This window comes from Pteropus medius, unplaced genomic scaffold, assembly GCF_902729225.1.
Source record: "Pteropus medius unplaced genomic scaffold, Ma_sr-lr_union100, whole genome shotgun sequence".
In the NCBI taxonomy this organism is placed as follows: Eukaryota; Metazoa; Chordata; class Mammalia; order Chiroptera; family Pteropodidae; genus Pteropus; species Pteropus medius.
Window position 1 is genome coordinate 5368036 of NW_024347791.1, and position 19165 is coordinate 5387200.

At 47.2% G+C, this 19165-nt stretch overlaps 1 protein-coding gene across 1 annotated transcript in view; it reads right to left on the minus strand.

Moving 5' to 3' along the window:
- Positions 1 to 5126, minus strand: part of RFX4 (regulatory factor X4) — a 136832-nt gene extending 131706 nt beyond the window's left edge. Inside the window, exon 1 of the mRNA XM_039877868.1 lies at positions 5016 to 5126. The gene's annotated coding sequence lies outside the window, so the exon portion shown is untranslated. The remainder of the gene's footprint in view (positions 1 to 5015) is intronic.
- Between the last annotated feature and the right edge of the window lie 14039 nt (positions 5127 to 19165).

The window sequence follows — 19165 nt, forward strand, 5'->3', positions numbered from 1 at the left end:
AGTAGATAATAATAGTACTCATAACATATATTTTAAAACATAACTACTAATGCGTTTAAAGCATTGAGTACATGCCTGGTAAATGAAAGGCATTTAAAATCATTACTTTAAAATATAAATAAAAAGCTAGATTTAGTATCTGAATTCTGCCTCAGGAAAGTGAAGCACATGCAATTAAGACTGATCTTCCTTCCCAGGCAATCATTATCTCTTTACCAGCCCAGCTTCTAGAGCCCAGAAACTCATGGAACATTTTAGCTTCTAACTTTCATTTGTCTTTAGCCCATAATAACAGTTCTTTCTTTATAGAGTTAAGGTGAGCATTACATAATGCATTTAAATAAAAAAATGCTTATTAGCAAAGTGAAGACATATACTAAGTATTGAATATATGGGATCTATTACCACTTTCTCATTTCACACTCCGTAGCCCTATTAGACAGTTGTATCAGTTCCATAAGAAAATCGAGGCTCAGCAATATTAAGCTGCCACCCTCAAGGCATACAGCTTTAAGTGGCAGAAGGGCAGCCTGTGAAAGGCAGCAGCCTCTCATCCCCATGCTCTATCTTCATTACTCCAGACAGTGGTTATTTTCTTCATAGTGCTCATCGCTCACTGAAATTATCTATTTGTGTGTGTGTGTGTGTGTGTTTACTTGTTTGTCTGTCTAGAATTATGCTCCAGAGGAACAGAGATAGCATTTTAGTTAAGCCCAGCATCTGGCGCAGTGCTGGACACACATAGTTTCCTTGAATGAATGAATGAATGAATGAAGCTAAAATGTGTCCAAAATTTATACTCAACCACTATGATGCACTGCCTCCATTACTGCCATCACTTAAAATCCTCTTCAAATGCAGAATCTCATGACTCCTTAAAGGGGTTTTCTCTGGAGCCCAAAGACGACGACATTCCATAATTCTCCATCTACATGTTTTCCCTTCTCACCAAGTGGGATTCAAATTCACCTCAAGGCCAGAGCCATGCCCAAGCCCTGCCAGGCTAGTATTCCAGCAGCGCCCAGATGAAGCAGCTGGGTGAGGCGAGGGAATAGGCTTCCCCAGTCTGGTCTTCATTCTAGCTCTGCCGTGTACGAGCTGTGACCCTAGGCAAGGTCCGGCCCCTCTTTCATCCTAAAAGTGGACAATGCAGGCTTGTGGTAAGGCTCAAATGGCCAAGGGTCTTCATTCTAGCTCTGCCGTGTACGAGCTGTGACCCTAGGCAAGGTCCGGCCCCTCTTTCATCCTAAAAGTGGACAATGCAGGCTTGTGGTAAGGCTCAAATGGCCAAGGTGTGAAAAAGAGCCTGTTTCAGGGCTGACACATGGTGGGCACTCTACGAGAGAGAGCATCCTTTCTTCTAGGCTCCAAGAGGAGTATTTTTATGCCTTTAGAGTGCTCATCACTCTCAATGTGTCCACACCTTCTCTCATCAAATACATTCTAAAGCCCTTGGCAGGAGGGACCTTGGTTTTGTTCATCCCCAGGGTCTGCCACCCAACAGGTGCTTAGTGAATGAGACCGAATAAAACCTCCGATAAATTCACCTCAAGTATTTTTTTTCCAATGTCCAGGATACCCAAATCTCCCTAGAGAGCCTTTGATCTATTTTGGCCAATAACGTGGCACAAGTGACATCTGGCAGGTTCCGGCCAGGACCTTAAGGGGCTGCGCAAACTTCTACTCTCTCTTGGTAACTTGCTGCCACCATGTGAATAAGACTGATTAGCCAACTGGGGGATGAGAGGCCATGGGGAGCTGAGGTCATCTTCTCAGCCAAGGTCCTAGGCATAAGGTCCCACAGGAGGGAGTACGTCCCAGATCAGCAGAGTTCATGCCGCAGCTGACTACAGATGCCCGAGTGAGCCCAGCAGAGACCGGAAGAACTGCTCAGCTGAGCCCAGCCCAAACTACTGACCTGCAGAATCATGAGCTAAGTAAATGATTTTTAAGTCATTAAGTTTTGAAGTGATTTGTTAAGCAGCAAAAGTAAACGGTTATACAGGGCCTAAAAGATGTTCACTTGTGCTCAAGTGGGCCCAAAGCACTGATAAAGCCCTGGGGGTGGAGAGCGGGTGGCTATTAAAGTAAACACCATGCTTTCTTTGGTGATAATAGCTGGGAGTTGGGGACAAGTGAAGGAGGTGGCTCGGGTTTGAGGCATATCAATGTTAGAGAAAGGAAGTAGTTTATTTCCATGTATTCCAAATCAGTGAATGTTTTTCTAGAAGAAGAACATTCTTTTCAAAAGAAATCTTACACAGAATCTCCAATGTATAAATAGGTAAAATTAGTAATGTATTCTATAAGTCTAATTTATATAGTCAAATATGTCAAATCATTTTTAAAAGCTAATCAACAAGAACGAGAGAGAGAATACGATTATGAACTCAAACATTCAAAATCAGGGGTAACAGAAAGCAAAATAGTCTTATTTCAGTACCCAATTCATTTCTGCACATTGTTTTGGTAACAGGTTATAAAAAATCCTGATAAGCACACATAAGCAGTTGGGATGGAAAACGGTTTTTAACAGCTCACCTTGCAATACCAGTAGACTCCTCAAAGACAGGAAAAGCTGGCTGTCTGCATAAGTGGCAGGCTCAATGTGCTATAGTGCACATAACACAATCAGTGACAGTCTTGAGTATTTTTTTAAGTTTTACCCGACTCTTCCAAATAATCTGTCTTTGAATTCATTCTCTCTCCCCTAAACTTTACTAAAATTGCAAAGACATAGAAAACAGAGTGGAAGGGGCAAGAACGTCATCAGACACTTCTCCAATGTTTTCCACCCTACAGAGCCTTGGAGTCCTGGAGGGACAGATGAAGAAAGTCTCCAGTGACCTGTCCAGCATGTAGGGTGGGCTGTCAGGGCCTATGCAAGTGGAGACCTGCCATCTGCCATTAAATCCTATGATGTCACCATTTTATACCTTCTCAGTTCCCCGCCCTCCCGCCCACCGCCCGCAAAGATAGCATGACAGACATACACACCAACTTGACTTAGAATCACAGTCTTACACTGTTGGAAACGAAGAGAAACCCTGTGCTCGATGCCGGTCACAATAAGGCGTCGCTTGCGGAACGCTTGTGAGGATCGATGACCATAAAACTACTTGATAAACAAAGTGCTGGGCGGATTTCAAACATAGGCCAGAAGACATACATGAACACAGGCATGGCATTGAGTGGTAGAAGTCTAGACAGATCATAGCAGTCATTACATCCAATCTGTTCATTGACAGACAAGAGTCTCAAGGAGGAGGGCTCCTCCGCTCAAATCATCACCAGGAGGGGTACTAAATGTTAGAAGAACCTCGCCTCTTCCTGAAATCTTGAGCAAAGGGGATAGAGTCTAGCTTTCCTTTTGTGGCAACATTTCATCACAGTGGCCAGTGTTTATTTCTCTCCAAAATATGTGCCAGTCTGTGATGCCGGCTGGCTTCCTCCTCTAGAGGCATTTCAGTGTTTCCTAAATTGACTTTGGGTACAGCCCCATAATATCTAATGTCTTTTAGTAAATCCTTTTGGGGCTGCAAGGAGTTGACCAAAAACTTAAGGAATGCACCTCAAGTGTCATTGAGAAAATAATAGGTCTTTCAAAATGGGTCTTGATTCTTAGAATCCTAAATGACTTTTAAAAATATTTGTTTATTATTAGTTTGGGGAGAGATTCAATAACTGTGCAGTGGATCACAGTTCAGATAGTGGCAAACAGCTTGCACATGCCTCCTGGATTCTAAAGAGGGATGTGTCTAATTTGTCAGAGGACTGTGAGCTGTCTCACTCTTCGTTTTGCAAGCAATGAAAATGAATCTTGAGAAAGCTAGTTCTGCCTAAAGTAGCACAACAAGTGGCTGAGTCGGAATTACAACTTAGAATTTTTCCCACTGTACAAAGGAGAAAAAAAAAAAAAAGAGAGACAGGATCTCCTTTCCATCAGCCAGCCTTCAAGATTTCTGACCAGGCCCTCCTTCTCTTCTCTTTCCCGCCTTATCCTATCTCCTCACCCTTTCCGATCTGCTTGGAGAAGAAGGGTGAGAAATTCATCCTGGGCGACCCACGGGTCCTGGGGAAGAAAAGCCAGAACCTTTCACGTTGGTGAGCCTGTGGCTCGTGGGGGAGGCTGGCGCACTGCCCAGCTGGCGCCTAACCTCGAGGTGGGGAGGGAGCTGGACGAGAACCCGGAGAGGAGGGGTGGGAGGGAGGGAGCGCAGGATGTTGAGAAAAGGTGTAGCTGCTGGAGAGAAATTAGAGCCCACGGCGCCTCTGGGAAGCGGGACGGGCCAGCTCTCACAGAGCTGCGGGGAGGCCCCATGCAAACTCCTCTCTCCTCCTCGCATTCGGCCTTTTGTTGTCGGCTTCTGCCTCTGGCTCCTGCTCCTGCCCTCCGGTCCCCCGCCCCCCTGAAGTCACCCCAACTGCACTCATAATATTTTGCTTTTGCGCCGGGTCTGTTTTCCGCCACCAGACTTCCAACAGTCTCCATGGCGACGCGCTGGGGAGGGGCGGGCGCCGCTCTGGAAATCCCAGGACCTAGCCGCCCCGCAGCCCCTGCAAACTTTTCCCGGTCTTCGGGTCCTGCAGGCGGTGGGAAAACGCACCGCCCCAGGCCGCCGGGCAGCGTCGCGTGCGGGGATCCCCGGGCCGGGACTCCTTACAGTGTCCCGGCTGGCGAAGGCTGGAGCCACCGAGCCCAGGGACCCTGGGACCACGCTCTCACTTGACCCTGCTGCCAAATCCAGATGCCCGTGCTTTGCAAGTGGTGAGGGTGGGGGCGCGTATGCCCCCCTCGCTGGCCACACACACACACACACACACACTCCCGTGGAGAAAGACACAGTCTGATTTGGGCACCGGAGCAAAGCTCAGACCCCCGGCTTGCTCCCCCGAGCGCGCATACCCGGTCCCGGGGCAGGAGAAGGCGGCTCCTGGGCTAGGCCCGGGCCCCGTTCCCACCCAGGCGTTCTCTGTCCCGCGGGCCCCTCGCCCAGGCCACTGAGTGTCCTCACCTGGGGGCCCGCAGAGCCAGGTCTGGCCTTGTGCTAAGCCGGCACCTGTGAACCAGAGTGCCTTCCCGCCGTTGCGGCTCGGGGGACTCAAATTCGGCTCCAGGAGTACTTTAGCCGCCCCAGCTCTGGATCTTGAAGATGGGAGCAGAAAGTGGGTAGAGGCAGAAGCTTCCAGTTCGGCCTCAGCAATGCCTCTCTCTAACGCACGCCATCCCGTTTAACAAGAAACAACCCTTCTGTTGCGTAAGCGACCGACCTGGCTCCGGCCTGCCCTGCACAAGTTCTCAGTGGCCTAAAATTCTATCTACTTTTCTCTCATCGTTCTCGAATTTTCAGGTACCTTCAGGAACCGAGCAACGCTCGCCTGCGCAGCGTAACCCGGATGGGACCCACAGGCCAGAAACACATAGGCGCCGCTGGAGGCCCGCGTGGGTAGGGTGGGCCACGCGGGACTGTGAGCTCGCGTTTGCGCAGCGCGGGGTTGCGGCGTGGGCCGGGCGAGCCCTGCGCAGGTCTCGGCTGCAAGGCGCGCACAGCCGCATCGTGCGTCGACGGCCCCACGCGCGCGCCTGCGGCGCCTGCCCGAACTGGGCCGCGCGGCCAGGCTCCCGGGAGAGGGCTCTGCTTTGTCACGCTCTGCCGCAAGCGAACTGCAGGCCCAGGAGGCGCGCGCCGGCTCCCCAGCCTCCCCCGACGGGGCCATTGTCTTAGACCCACACTTGTTGAGTATTTTGGAAAAACTCGAGGAATATATTACCAGCTCGATGCGCGAAACAAAGGGGCGCGTTTCCGCAGGTCACGCTGAAGTGGCCCCAAGAGTCCCGGCCCCTGCAAAACTGTTCTCCCAGGCTCGAGGCACTTTGCGGGGATTTTCCTTTTAAGAGTAGAGGACAGAGGCCCGGCTCTCCGGCCTCTCTGATCCTGGACGCTCCCAACTTCGCCCCAGCACTTGCTACGCATCGGTTGTTCGAGCCCTTTCGGAATGAAATTATAATAATAATGATATTCGTGGTTCTGGTCGCGCGCGTAAAAGGAGCAGAATCGAACTGCTTCATGGAGCACCAGTCTCATCAAGTCGGGCAGTAAAGGACCTTTACATAACAAGAGAAACTCACAAGAAAAGCTAATTGGATTAAGTTCTCCGTCAGGGAGGTGAGGGAAGGCTCCTGGACCGTGGACCGCGCCAAGCCGCACTTCCCTTGTCGGTTTTGCAAGCCCGAGTGAAATGTCACCTGGTGTGCCTCGTGTCATTTCTTCGCGCTACTCTTTCCCAAAACTTTTGATTTTGAGTTTACGATGGCTATCTAGGGTTGTCTCAGATTTTCGAAAGGGGGAGGAGAGTAGATGGGGAAAAGATTTCGGTTTCAGAACCCATCTGGGGTGTTTGCAGTTTAGGTAAAATGATCAGGTGTCCTCACGCCCGCCAGCTGCGTGGAGGACAGAAAACAGGACGTTTCCGCAGCTCCAAGAACGCACGGAAACGCTCCAGTCGTGTGGAAGGGGCGGCTAAACCCCTCGGATGAGCCTTGGCGGGCGAGGGGTGCGGGAGACCCCAGGCCCTTGCGTGGGACCCTTGCCCATACTGGGCCGCAAACAATGCAGACATGGGTTGAATTTTGTTCAAAGATCTTCATCTCTAAAGTTGGGGTGCTCAGGAAATGCACAGTGGCGCAAGCACTTGACATAAAAATATGGAAGGAGGGGCTCTGTTCCCTTTCTGGGTGCCTTCTTTACCTCCAGCAGAGAGAACCCAAGCAGCGCCCGCCTGGTACGCGCAGCCTGCGTGCGCAGCAGGCGACGCCTCTCCTTGCCTTACAGTAAGGAGGACTGCGGGGCTCAGCCTGGCCCCATTCTTAGGGGCACACCCACTCTGGGGAGCGCAATGGAAGGGGGACTTGGCTTTGGGGATCAGAATAGACAGCTACCCCGGAAAACCGAAGATACCCCAAGCCAAAGAAGTGGGTGTCCTGGCCACCACGGTCTTGGCAGAAGCCGGGAGGGTCTGGAAACCTGTCTACAGGAACCGAAGAAAGACCGTCTGAGGCGATGCCCGGGTGACCCCTAACCCCTTCCCATATCTATTTTCAGCCTTCTTTGAGGCGGATGTGGAGAAACATGCGTTTGGTGTTTATTTGCTCAGGGAAGGGTCGCGCGTGCGTTAGAGGGTGGCAGAGGCTGGAAGGCACTTGTTGCTGGGCGCTGCAGAGCCCAGAAGCGGATGCTGCCAGGCGTCCTCCCAAGCCTGGCGTCAAGCTGCCGCCTGGATCCAGGCTGTGCTCATTGCCCTATTTCTGCTTCTCCCCAAACTTATCTCCACAAGAACCCCGGAGGCTGCGGCCGATAGAAGCGGACTGCTTTGGGGACTGCGGCCGGGAGAGGAGGTGAAATAGCAGAGAACTCCTTCTACCTCGAAAGGACATGCGGAGCATAACACAGATCTAGAAGTTTGGCGATTCTTCAAAGGTGCCAGAAGTGGGAGTTGGCGAGGCGCTACAGAAGAAAGAACGAAGACGCCGGGCTTTTTCGTTTTTAAAAGATTCTCTGGCTTCTTCCCTCGGTTTTAGGGATCTCTGCGACCCCCGAACCTGACGACCACAGCCAGCAGCCCCCAAAGTGCCGAGCAGTTTGCAGACCCCGCCGCCAGGCCTGGCCCGCCGCGCTGCGTCCTGCCCTTCCTCCAATAGAGTTACAGCCCCGGAGCGAAGGGCATCGTTGGGTGCCCCTTGGCAAGGAGGCTACACCCGGCTTCGGACGGCCTGGGGCTCCCACCTCCCGACCCGGCGCGGGTTCCCCAGGACCACCGGGTTCGCCGCCGCCACTCCCTCCAGCTGTGCGTCTCCACCAGCCCGAGCCCCGGTCCCCACCTCCCAGGCTCTGTACGAAGTCATCGCCCTTCCCCGCCTCTGGGGCATTCCGCTTGGCTTCCTGGCCTTCACCACCAGCACTAGAGCGCACCGCTATTCCGGGGCCCCCAAACCTGGGGGAGGAGCTGCGCCCCCGAGGGGTAGTCGGCTCGAAAAGTTTCTGTAAGTGGCACCTCGAGCTCGCCGCGAGCCAGCGAATCTTTACGTAACTTTGTGTCCAGAACAAGCGAAAGCGCGCTCCTCAGCGCGCGCACGCGCGCACACACACACACACACACACACACACAGACACAGACACACTCACACACACTTACACGTATCCACTTACACACATCACACATCGCAAGGATTGAAAACTTCTGCACACTCTCCGTTATTTCCTGGGGTTCCACTGTCAAGTTGACCCTTCTGAACTTTTTGCAACTCTTTCTGAAGTGCCCCTGCTCCCTTTTCTTTCCCTCCCAATGTCTCCCCCCAACCCGAGCCAGTAGGACTAACCTGTGGAATCCATGTCGGGTTCCTCCAGTAACCCACAATGCATGCTCTTCCCATGGACAGCACAGGCGCCCCCCAAAAGTCCTGATGTTTGGGGATCCCCTGTGCTAGAGACGCCCAAGGAGGAAGGGAGTGAAGAGAGGTGAGAGACACAGAGAATGCAAAGGATAAAAGGATAAAGGAGGGAAAGAAAAGAGAAAGAAAAGAGAGGGAGAGAGAAAGAGCGAGCGAGGAGAAGGGGGAGAGAGAAAGAGCGAGCGAGCGAGCGAGCGAGGGGACACTCAGTAATCCAGCCGGGCAAAGCCAAACCCGTCAAAATGTTTGCGGATGTTTCATGGGAAAAAGCATCATTTTATAGGAGCCCCGATGGGAGCAATGTCATTGATAGGCCAGCCGGCCTGATGAATGGCCGCTCGTCAGATGGGGCCGTGGCGAGGCGCACTGTGAAGCCCATTGTGGGCCTGTTTTGAATAAGAAAAGCCGCCTCCGAAAAGGGGGGCTCAGAGCGACGCAATCCCAGCCCTCCGACTTCCCCCTTCTATTATAGCATTAGCAACGTTTTTCTTATTTAAAGTTCCAGAGGCCTTCTCCAGCCTTCGCCCGGCACTCATTATAGGCGAAATCAAAATTGGCTTAGATGTGGCCCCCTCTCTCCTCCCCACCCCTACCCGGACCCGGCCAGGCGAGGCGCAGGCGTGGGGGTGGCGGCGGCAGGGCACTCCGGGGAGCCTGCGGAGTCGCCTCCGCGGCCACGAGTGGGCCCCACTGCTTTCCCTCTCCCGTTGGTCCCGGGGTGGATTTCGAGTGGGGGCCTTGGGAATGCGGGAGTAGGTGTGCCTCGATCCCTTCCACGCGGATCCGCGGACACGCGTGGACGAGTAGAGCGCTGAGGGGGGCTCCGGGGGGAAGGGAAGTGCAGCCCTAAGACCCCACCTCCCACCCTGGGCGGTGAGAAGGCCGCTTGGCAGGGAGGGTGTGAGGGTTGACTCATCTTCTCCAGAACTTTCTGTCTTCCTCTGGGTCCGTCTTCTTCCCTCTGTGTCTCTCCTTTCCTGTCCCTTTCTCCCTCTTTTCCTGTCTCCCTATCTCTGTCTGTCACTCTGTCCTTCTCTCGTCCTGTGTCCCTCTATTTCCCCGTGTTGGCCGCCTGTCTTTCTGTCCAGCCCCTGCCCCCACGTCTCTTTGTCTCTCCCCAGGACTCTGCCCCTCTCTGTCTCTATCCCCCTTGGTCACTCTGACACCGCCTCCCCCGCCTCTTCCCGTAACTCTGTCTGTCAGTCTGTCTGTGTCTCGGCCCCTCCCTCCCATCTCCCTTTGTCGCCCCCGGACCCGCCACCGCAGCCAGCCGCGAAGTTTGTGAGAAGCCCCGCTGTCCAAGTGGGGACACGCTTTTCCCAGGGACCCCCTCCTCCGCTGCGTTTAAAGTACAGAAGGAGGGGGGCGAGGAGCTGGGGGGGCTGGAAGTGGAAGTGGGGGGGGCAGGCTGCGTCTCTGCGCCCCGATAAAGTGGCCGTTCGCGGGCCGGCCGCGCTGTGATTAGAATATGAATGGGGCTCGGCGGGCGGAAGAGAAAGGCGGATTACCCCGGGTGCTTTGACCATGGACAGAGGCAGAGCCGGCCCGGCCGCGGAAGGGGCGGGGCGGGCGGCGCGATTTCCAACGCCGGGCTGGGGGGCAGGGGGGAGGGGGGGTCTCTAACCCAGACCCCACGCTGGGTGCGGCTTTCTGCAGTCCCGCGGAAAGCCCCCACTCTGCCCTCCCCAATCTGGGCTAAGTGGGACGATGTGGAGCGGGGGGCTGAGGGGCCAGCACGTGCCGAGTTAAGGTCACGGTGCGGGAGGAAGGAGGCGGCGTGGAATGCGGGCTGGACAGAGCTCCGGCTTGACGTGCTTCAGAGCGCTGGGTTCGAATCCCTACTAGGTAAATTCCTTAATCGTTTTGGGCCTGGGCTTTCTTGTTTGTAAAATGGGGGCAAAGATGTCACTTCACAAAGTGTTGGGGGAAGATTAAACGAGGCAGTGGATGTAAAAGGGGCTGAGCATCTGCTGTTCCTCTACTTGCGACTGTCTTTACCATTTGCCCCTCATAACACGTCCCCGCACGGCTGACTCCTTCCTACCAGGCTGGGCTCAGCCGCGTGTCGCCTCTTCGGGGTGGCTGCGCCTGACCTCTCTTGGGTCCCCTCTTGCGACGACGGTGATCACCCCATGTCACGGTGTGCGTGGCGGCAAAGACTTTGAGAGTCAGATCCGAGCGGCTGGGTCCAAGCCTGCAGCCTCAATTTCTCCTTAGGAGAAGTGAGTGAATGATAAAAGCCTCCTTCGCGGGCTGCAGGGGCCTATCCGGAGGTAGAAGACCGACCAGAGCTTGACCGGGTGCATTCTGGTGGCCATTCTCGCGCTGCCACCACCCTGAGTGCGTCAAGTCCCAGGAAGAATCCTTGAGGGATGCTGGGGGCCCAGGTGGTCTCCAGAGGGCCGAGGAGATCATTATTATGGCTGTTTATTATTATTATTGTTTTTATTATTATTATTATTATTATTATTATTATTATTTCAACTATTATACACACCAAATGGTGGTGAGGTGGGCCCGGTTCCAGGTGGAGGAGTGAGGAGAAAGTGAGCCATGCAGTGTCAAGTGTGTGCCCTGCACAGCTCAGGACATGGACTAGGCTGGGTGCAATGACTCCCTGCCCTGGACTCTCTTATCCCGGAGGGGATTAGTTCTCAGTAATGATGGTGCCTCAGCATCTCTGAACTTAAAGAAATGAAAATGAGCACTTATTCATTCCTTAGCAAAATTGTTATTGTGTCCTACTATGTGCCCAGCATTATTCTAGACACAGCAATGAACAAAATAGAGTAAAAAAAAAAAAAATTCTGCCAACCCGGAGCTTACATTGGAGTGAGTGGAGATAAATAATATATAAAATACGTAATTAGATTATATAGGCTGTCCTGTGATGAGTGCCATGGAGGGCCTCTCTGAGAAGGTCATGTTTGAGCTTTAAAATAGTGCTAGATGGTGACGAGGGCATGTTCGTTCGAGAAAATTGATTGAGCTGTGTACACTATGATTTTGTGCATTTTTCTGATTGCATTTCATACTTCAATAAAATGTTTGTTTAGATTTAATGCTAATTATAATTATAATAGTAATAGCTACAATTTACCCTATTTATATTGACTAACCGTGCTTCCACTGTGATAGGGATTTTCACACATTATCTCATTTAATCTTCACAATACAACTAACACATAACTCCTATTATTGTCCCCACTTTTAGAGAGGAGGACAACTGGGATGCAGAGTGGTTCTCTCGCCCTCGGACAAAACAATGAACAATCCAGTTCTTATTCTCCAGAAGCTCAAACTCCAAAACAAACGTAGCACAGGTCTGTGTCAGGGAAAACGTATGTGCTGTGAGAACCAAGACAGGGGACACAAAACTGAACCCAGGAGGCTGGTGTCAAGGCAGGCCCAACCGAGGAAATGATGACTAAGCCAGGCAAGGGGGTCGAAGGTGTTACAGACAAGAGGCTGGCGCAAAGAAGGGAGTGTGTGTGGTATGTTTGGGGGCTGGAGCCTGCAGCAGGTACACATAGAGTGGGGGGGAGGAGTAACGAGTGATTTCTTTGGGGGGTAGGCAGGGATCAGATCAGGAGGGGACTGATAAGAAATTTACCCTGGAAGGGTTTCGAGCATTTAGGACTGGATTTGTGTTTTGGAGATACCAGTGTGGTCATAGTGTGACCACAGGAAGGTGGAGGCCATTGGAGGCGGAGATCTTGATGGCCTGAAATACAGACATGGCAGTGGGGGCAGGGAGCCATGACTGAGGTCGGAGGATATTGAGGAGGCTGCATCCACCAGCCTTGGTGTGGATTGGATGTGGCCAGCGAGGAGCAGAGAAAGGTGATGTCCAGGTTTCTGACTTGGGCTATTTGGCACCATCCACAGAGATCATCCAATTGAGGGGCAGAGACGGTAGGAAGAGGGAAGATTTGGCAGCAAAGGGGAGAAGTAACTTAAAGTGCTCATAAAACTTCCCGGTAGCCTAGTAGTAACGACAGGCAAGTAGGGCCACAAAAGCCTGGAGTTGGCACTGCTCTTGTAGACCTGGGTGACTGCTGAAGCCCTTGGAATGGGTGAATGAACAGCAGAGAAGGGGAAGGTGCAGGATGGGTCCCTCAGATCACCAGGCATGCCCTGCCTCCAGTGCTGCAGTCTCCACAGTGCCCTGTACTGCCCAATCTAACACTTATTTATCGTAACTATTTTACTCTTCTGTACGGAACTTACCACCATCTAAAACTAGTCGTTTGTCTCCTTGTTCATTGTAGGCCTCTCCACACCAGAACACAAGCCTCAGGAAGGCTGGGACCCTGTCCTTGCTCACTGCTGTCACTCCTGTCTCTGGACAGCATTTATTGACCGTTATGAATGGCCCATCCACTGGCCTGACTGGTAGCAGGAGACACAGACTTACAAGAGCACAAGATGCTGGATTTCCTTGTGCACTGAATCACTGGACATGGGTTTTACACCACTTTTCAGTAGTACTTGCATAGTACTGAAAAGTTCTTAATTATTCTAAGTGAAAATCAGAGTCCTGTTCAACTGATTCTAAAAAAAGGAATTGAAAGAACAATATTTCCTCTTTAAAAATCTCCAAGACATGGTTTCATTTATACTTTAGAGCTGCATTATGTGTGAGTCTAAGCCTGGATCACCTTCAGTAGAGAAGCCTCTGCTGAGTAAGATTTTTGTTCTGTTTCTTTCTTTCTTACTTTCTCTCTCTCTCTCTCTCTTTCTCTTTCTTTTCTTTCTATTTTCTTTCTCTTTCTTTCTTTCTTTCTTTCTTTCTTTCTTTTCTTTCTTCTTCTTTCTTCTTCTTTCTTTTTTCTTTTTCTTTCTTTCTTTCTTTCTTTCTTTCTCTTTCCTTTCTTTTATTTTCTTTTATTTCCCTTTCTCTTTTCTTTTCTTTCTGTCAATATGTGAACAACCAGACATGTGCCAGATTCTGCTCTAGGCAGAGGTCCAGAGGTGAACAGGATAGACAAGCTTCCTCCTCTCCCCTCCACCTCTGGAGTTTACATTCTGTAGGGAAGGCTCACAATAAAGAAAGAAACACACAATAAACAATATTCTTGTCTTCATGGATCTTACTTTATAGGAAAGACATGAGCCCTAATCGTATGCTTGTTAATGATTCATTTGCTAATTAGTTAAGTACTTCAACAGACATTGCTTGAGCATCACCTACATACTTCTGTGAGGTGTGAGGGTAAATAGTCCCATAAGACCATGTTTACCTTAAGTCGTCTTGGTTCAGAGAGGGAGAATCAAGAACAATCAAATGGCTAGGTAAGTACTCTGAGGGGTGCCTGGAGCTTTTGTGGGAGGAAGGGACCCCCAGCTCACTCTGGAACCACCCGGGCTTCATTGATTTCTTCCCACAACTGTCATTTATAGTCAGAAAATGCAAAAAGATATATGCGGAGATTTTAAAAGGATAGCAGTTTGGTTTCTCACCTTCTAACTCATAGAACACTCTTTCTTAAACATTTGGTGTGCAGTGGAATCAGCCAGAGACCTTGTCACCAGTACACACTGGCAAGTCCTGTCCCTGGGGATTCTGATTTAGAAAGCCTGCAGTGGGCCTAGTAATATGCACTTTTTAAAAAGTTTTATTAAAAAATTTCAAATAAGTGTAAAAGAAGAGGGAACAGTACAATGAACCTCCAGGTAACAAGAGAGTAGCTTCAATTATTACCAACATGGGGCCAGTATTGTTCCAGTTATAATTCCATCCCATTATACCCCACTCCACACGCACAGGTTAATTTCAATGCAAATTCCAGACATCATATCCTTTCATCCATAAATACTTGTAGTATGTATCTCTAAAATAATTTTTAAAAATCACAATCATATTACCATTATTACACCTAAAATATCAGTAATAATTTCACAACCATCAAAACTTAACTGTTCAAATTTGCCTAACTGTCTGATGATTTTTTAAAAGTTGGTTTGTTTGAATAAAGATCTACTCTGGATCCACACAATGCATTTTGTTGCTATGTCTTTAAGTTTCTTTAAATCTAGAGATATCTCCTCCTTATTTTATTCCTTCCATTATTTATTGACAAAACTGGGTAGTCCGTCCTGCTGTGTGCCCAACATTCTGCAATATACTAACTGCATCCCTGTGTCATTTATCATGCTTCTGTCCCCGATGGTTCCTGTAAACTGTTAGGTCTAGAGACTTGAGTCTCTGGACTTGGGTCTAGATTCGGATTCAAGTTTTGGCAAGAAGAGCACGTGGGTGGTGTTACGTACTATTGTGTCACCCTGGAATTCATATAATATCTCTGGGTCATTAAGAAGATCTGTGGGTTCAGGTGTTAACAGGCTCCAGGTTCCTTCTACACTTGTGCTCTGCTTTCTGCTTGCTCTAGTCCTTGTTATTAGGACACAGTCACAAGTAATTCCATCTTTACGATCACAAGATGGCTGTGACTGCTAAAGCATCCTAGCCTCCCTCCCGCACTTCTCAAAGACTGGAAGGAGAAAAGAGAATATATCCTTTCCTCTGTCCTTTCTTAAGAGTTGGAAAACTTTCTCAAAAGCCTCTTAGAAGATTTTTTCCTCTTGTCCCATTAGACAATTGATTTTACCTGTCCATTTCTACATCCATAACAGCAAAGGGCAAATAAATACTATGGTAGGCTAAGATGAAACAAAAGTCTTCCTCGGGGCTGGAGAGGAGTCCAACTTCCTCCAGAACACACAGATATCAGGTACACCAACCAAATTCGTGTTCAGTTACCAAGGAAGAAGGGGAGGTATGGGTAGGCATACAATAGTGTCTGCCATATCGTTTAATAAAGGATCAGTTTTGCATAACTTTGTGCTGTATAGTGAGAGGGACTTTTACACTCAACTGAAACACATACATCTTGCAAACCAATACCTTCAACTTCAGGCCATTGCCTTGCAAGAGCACATGACCTCCAACACTCTCCTGTTTGTTTCCCATCAACAGTTCACTTGTGAGAAATAATATTCACCAAGGGTGACACAAAACTTTGTGCTCCACCCATTTCTTGAGATAGAATCTTTAAAACTTACAGTTCCTTGATTTCTTTTGACAAATGCAAAGAAGACCCATGTCTCTAGTCCTGCAAAAATCTATCTCCCCTTTCTTATTTACAAAAAGAGTTGATTTATAAGAGTGAAATGCTTCACTCTTGGCAGGCAGTGCTCTTGCATATACTCAGGAACTAGGCATTGAATGAATAAATGTCCGCTTCTAAAATGCATAAATGATTGGAAGAAAATAATTTACACACTTACTGCAATTCCAAGAGAAATTCCAATGTAATTTTAATTTATCTGGAAATGCTAACTTGGTGGGACTTGGTGGGGAAAATTTTTATCTTTTTAAATTATTTTTGCCTTTGTTAAATAACAAAGTAATACATGTTTGCAATTAAAACTCAAATTACATGAGGGTATATTAAAATTAATCAGCCCCTTTCCCCCGTCTGATCTGATTGTGTAACACATATTCAAAGTTTGGTGTATGTGTTTCTACAACTTTCTTTATGCTCCAATATAAATAAATTCATAATTGGATAAGAATATTCCATAGTTTGGTTGTACCACAATTTCTCCAATGTTTCTCTTGTTGAAGGTCATTTGGGTTGTTTCTAGGGTTTTTTGTTACTTTTTTTTTTTTTGCCACCACCGATAATGTTATAATAGATCATCCTTGTACATATTTGGTAGAGTCTTTTAAATCCTCATCTTAAATTCTACATTCCAAAAATAGCCATTCCAGGGTTTTTAAACTCAGTTAAAACACATCTGTAGGTTTTGCCTGCTCAGCATCTATCTAGTCACACTCATTCTATTAAAAACAGTGCCGTTTTTTTTCTTCAATACCAACTACTTCGGTCTGTGTGGTTGAACTACATGGAATTGAGCCCATTTCCATCCCAGGGGGTGGGCATGTAACCCAGACATAGCCTGGCCTTTTATTAGGATTCTTGCAAATGACAACTTGAACTGGAGGGGTGAAATGCTGGGTCTGTGGAGGCCACCGAAGAGGAGAGTCTACCTGAGACTGGGTCCTGCATGGATGGAAGCAGAGCCAGGAAACGAAGGGAGAGAGTCCCAGTGATGCCATTGCCTGAAACTGAATCTCCTCTTAAACTTTTCAGACATTGGAGCCAATAAATTCAACTTTTTGCTTACAGCAGTTTGAGTTTGGTTTCTGCTACTTGCAATCAAAATGATCCAAATAAATAATTTCTTATGTCATTTCTTTCATCATATCCTGTTCTCCTTCGGGATGCTTGGTTGATGTCTTTTAATTACTATTTCAGTGTCGATATCCCTCTCTCATGGCCATGTGCTCATTGAGTAGGATAGTGACTAGGAATGCCCACACTAGTTACATGGTATCTTCCTGCTTGTTTCGCTCTTCCTGAACACAGGGATGAATTCTCCAAGCTAAATATAAGTGTGTGTTGCCTCCATGGCACAGCTCTTCTCTTTGGCAATGGTGGATGGATGACTGGTAATGCCGCCTCAGACACTCCATCGGGATAAAACCATCTCAGCCAGGCTCTGTCACTTAACAGAGTGTCCGTCTCATAATAAATGTTCAATAAATATTAGTGATACTGATAATTAAAATTAATAATTTAAAAGTATAACTTAATTATTCTACTTTTTTTTTTTTACTTATCTATTTTGGAGCTCATGTTACATATAATGGAGTTGGTCTTTATGGTATTTCTGGTAATGTGATTGGTCTTTATGATATTTCTTCATATGGATGTTCCATAATTTATTTAATCAATCCCATCTTCATTGGTATTAGATTGTTTCTAAACTTTTTTCTAGTATAAACAATGATACAGTGAATTTTGTTATACATTCACTTTGCCTACATGTGCAAGTATATGTAGAATACATTACCAGAAATAGAATCACTGGATCAAAGAGAACACGTATTTTAGAATTAGCTTATCAAGTTCCATGAACATCCTGTTGGAATTGTGATTGGAATTTCATTGACTCTATACATCATTTTGGGAAGAAATGGCATCTTTATGTTATTATCTTCCTATTCAAGAACAAATTAGATTTGTCTATTTAGATCTTTATTGTCTCTTAATTGATATAAAAGAATAAAAGGCCCAAAGGAGTCCATATCTTCTAAAAAAAAATAATAAGGAGGAGAGACTTGTCCTACAAGCTATTCAGACTTATGAAGCTGTGGTCATCAGGATATGGTATTGGAGCAGGAATAAACAATTTGAACACTGAATAGAATAGAGGTGCCAGAAACAGACTCATTTATCTGTCATGGCAGATCAGTGGTGAAAAAAGGTACTAGTCTGTAAATAAATCGGAAAAAAAAAATTGTTTATCTTGAAAAACTGGAACTGATCCCTACCTCGCACCATACAAATAATTAACTTGGATCACAAACTTACATGTCAAAAGCAAAACTTTTCAAATTTAGATAGGAAACATAGGTGAATAGTATTCTAATTTGAGGGTAGGTAAGAATATTTTAAATAAGATACAAAAAGATTAACTATAAAAGAAAATAGTGATAAATTTGTCTATAAAATTAATAACTTCATCAAAAGACATTGAAAATAATATAAAAATGCAAGTTATAAGCTGTCTGCTTTAATATTGCTATATTGACTTTTTTTGATTAGCATTTCTTTGGTATATATTTTTATTTCCCTTGCTTTTCAATCATTATATGTGATTTACCTTTAGGTATATCATTTGTAGTTGGTGTATAGCTGGATTTTTAAAATCCAATTTGTCAGTTTCTCTTTTTTTTTTTTTTTTTTTTTTTATAATAGAAGTGAATCTGTTTAGTGGGTTGAATGGTGACTCCTAAAAAGACATGTCCACTTCCTGACATGTCTTCCTAACATGTCACTGGCTCCTCAGAGCCTGTGAATGTAACCTCATTTGAACAAAGGGTCTTTGCAGATGTAAATAAGTTAAGGATCTCGAGATGAGATCATCCTGGATTATCCAGATGGGCCCTAAACTCAGTGACCAATGTCCTTATCAGAGACAAACAGGGGAGAGACACAGAGTAAAGAGAAGGCCATGTGGAAGAGGCAGAGAGTTATGGGAGTTATGTAGCCACAAGCCAAAGGAATGCCTGAAGCCACCAGAAGCTGAAAGATACAAGAAAGGATTCTCCCCTAGACTCTTCAGAGGGATCATGGTTCTGCTGATACCTTGATTTTGGACTTCAGGATTCACGAACACTGAGAGAATAAATTTCACTTGTTTTAAGCTACCAAGTTTGTGGTAACTTGTCATGGCAGCCCTAGAAAACTAATACGACCTATACACCTTTATTGTGATGAGTAGAGCATTCGGACTTATTTTTAATATCTATTTTTGTGAGTATTTTACCATATTTTTTCTGATTTATTTTCTTTCCTGATTTCTATTGAATCAATAAGTCTTTCTATATTCATTCATCTCCCTCGGTGCTGACTGTATTTCTGTTCTTCGAATGGTGGCCCTTGTAGTTTTAGCATACATACTTAATTAATCTTCATATAAAAGCCTAAAGTCACAAATAAAACAAGAATCTTAACATGCTTTAAGTGCCCATTGAACATAACCCCAACCTAATATTGATTCCTATCATTTATTTCACTTTTCTAGACACAAAAACTTAATGGCTTTTACAGTCTACAGTTAATTAAATTTATCCACACATTT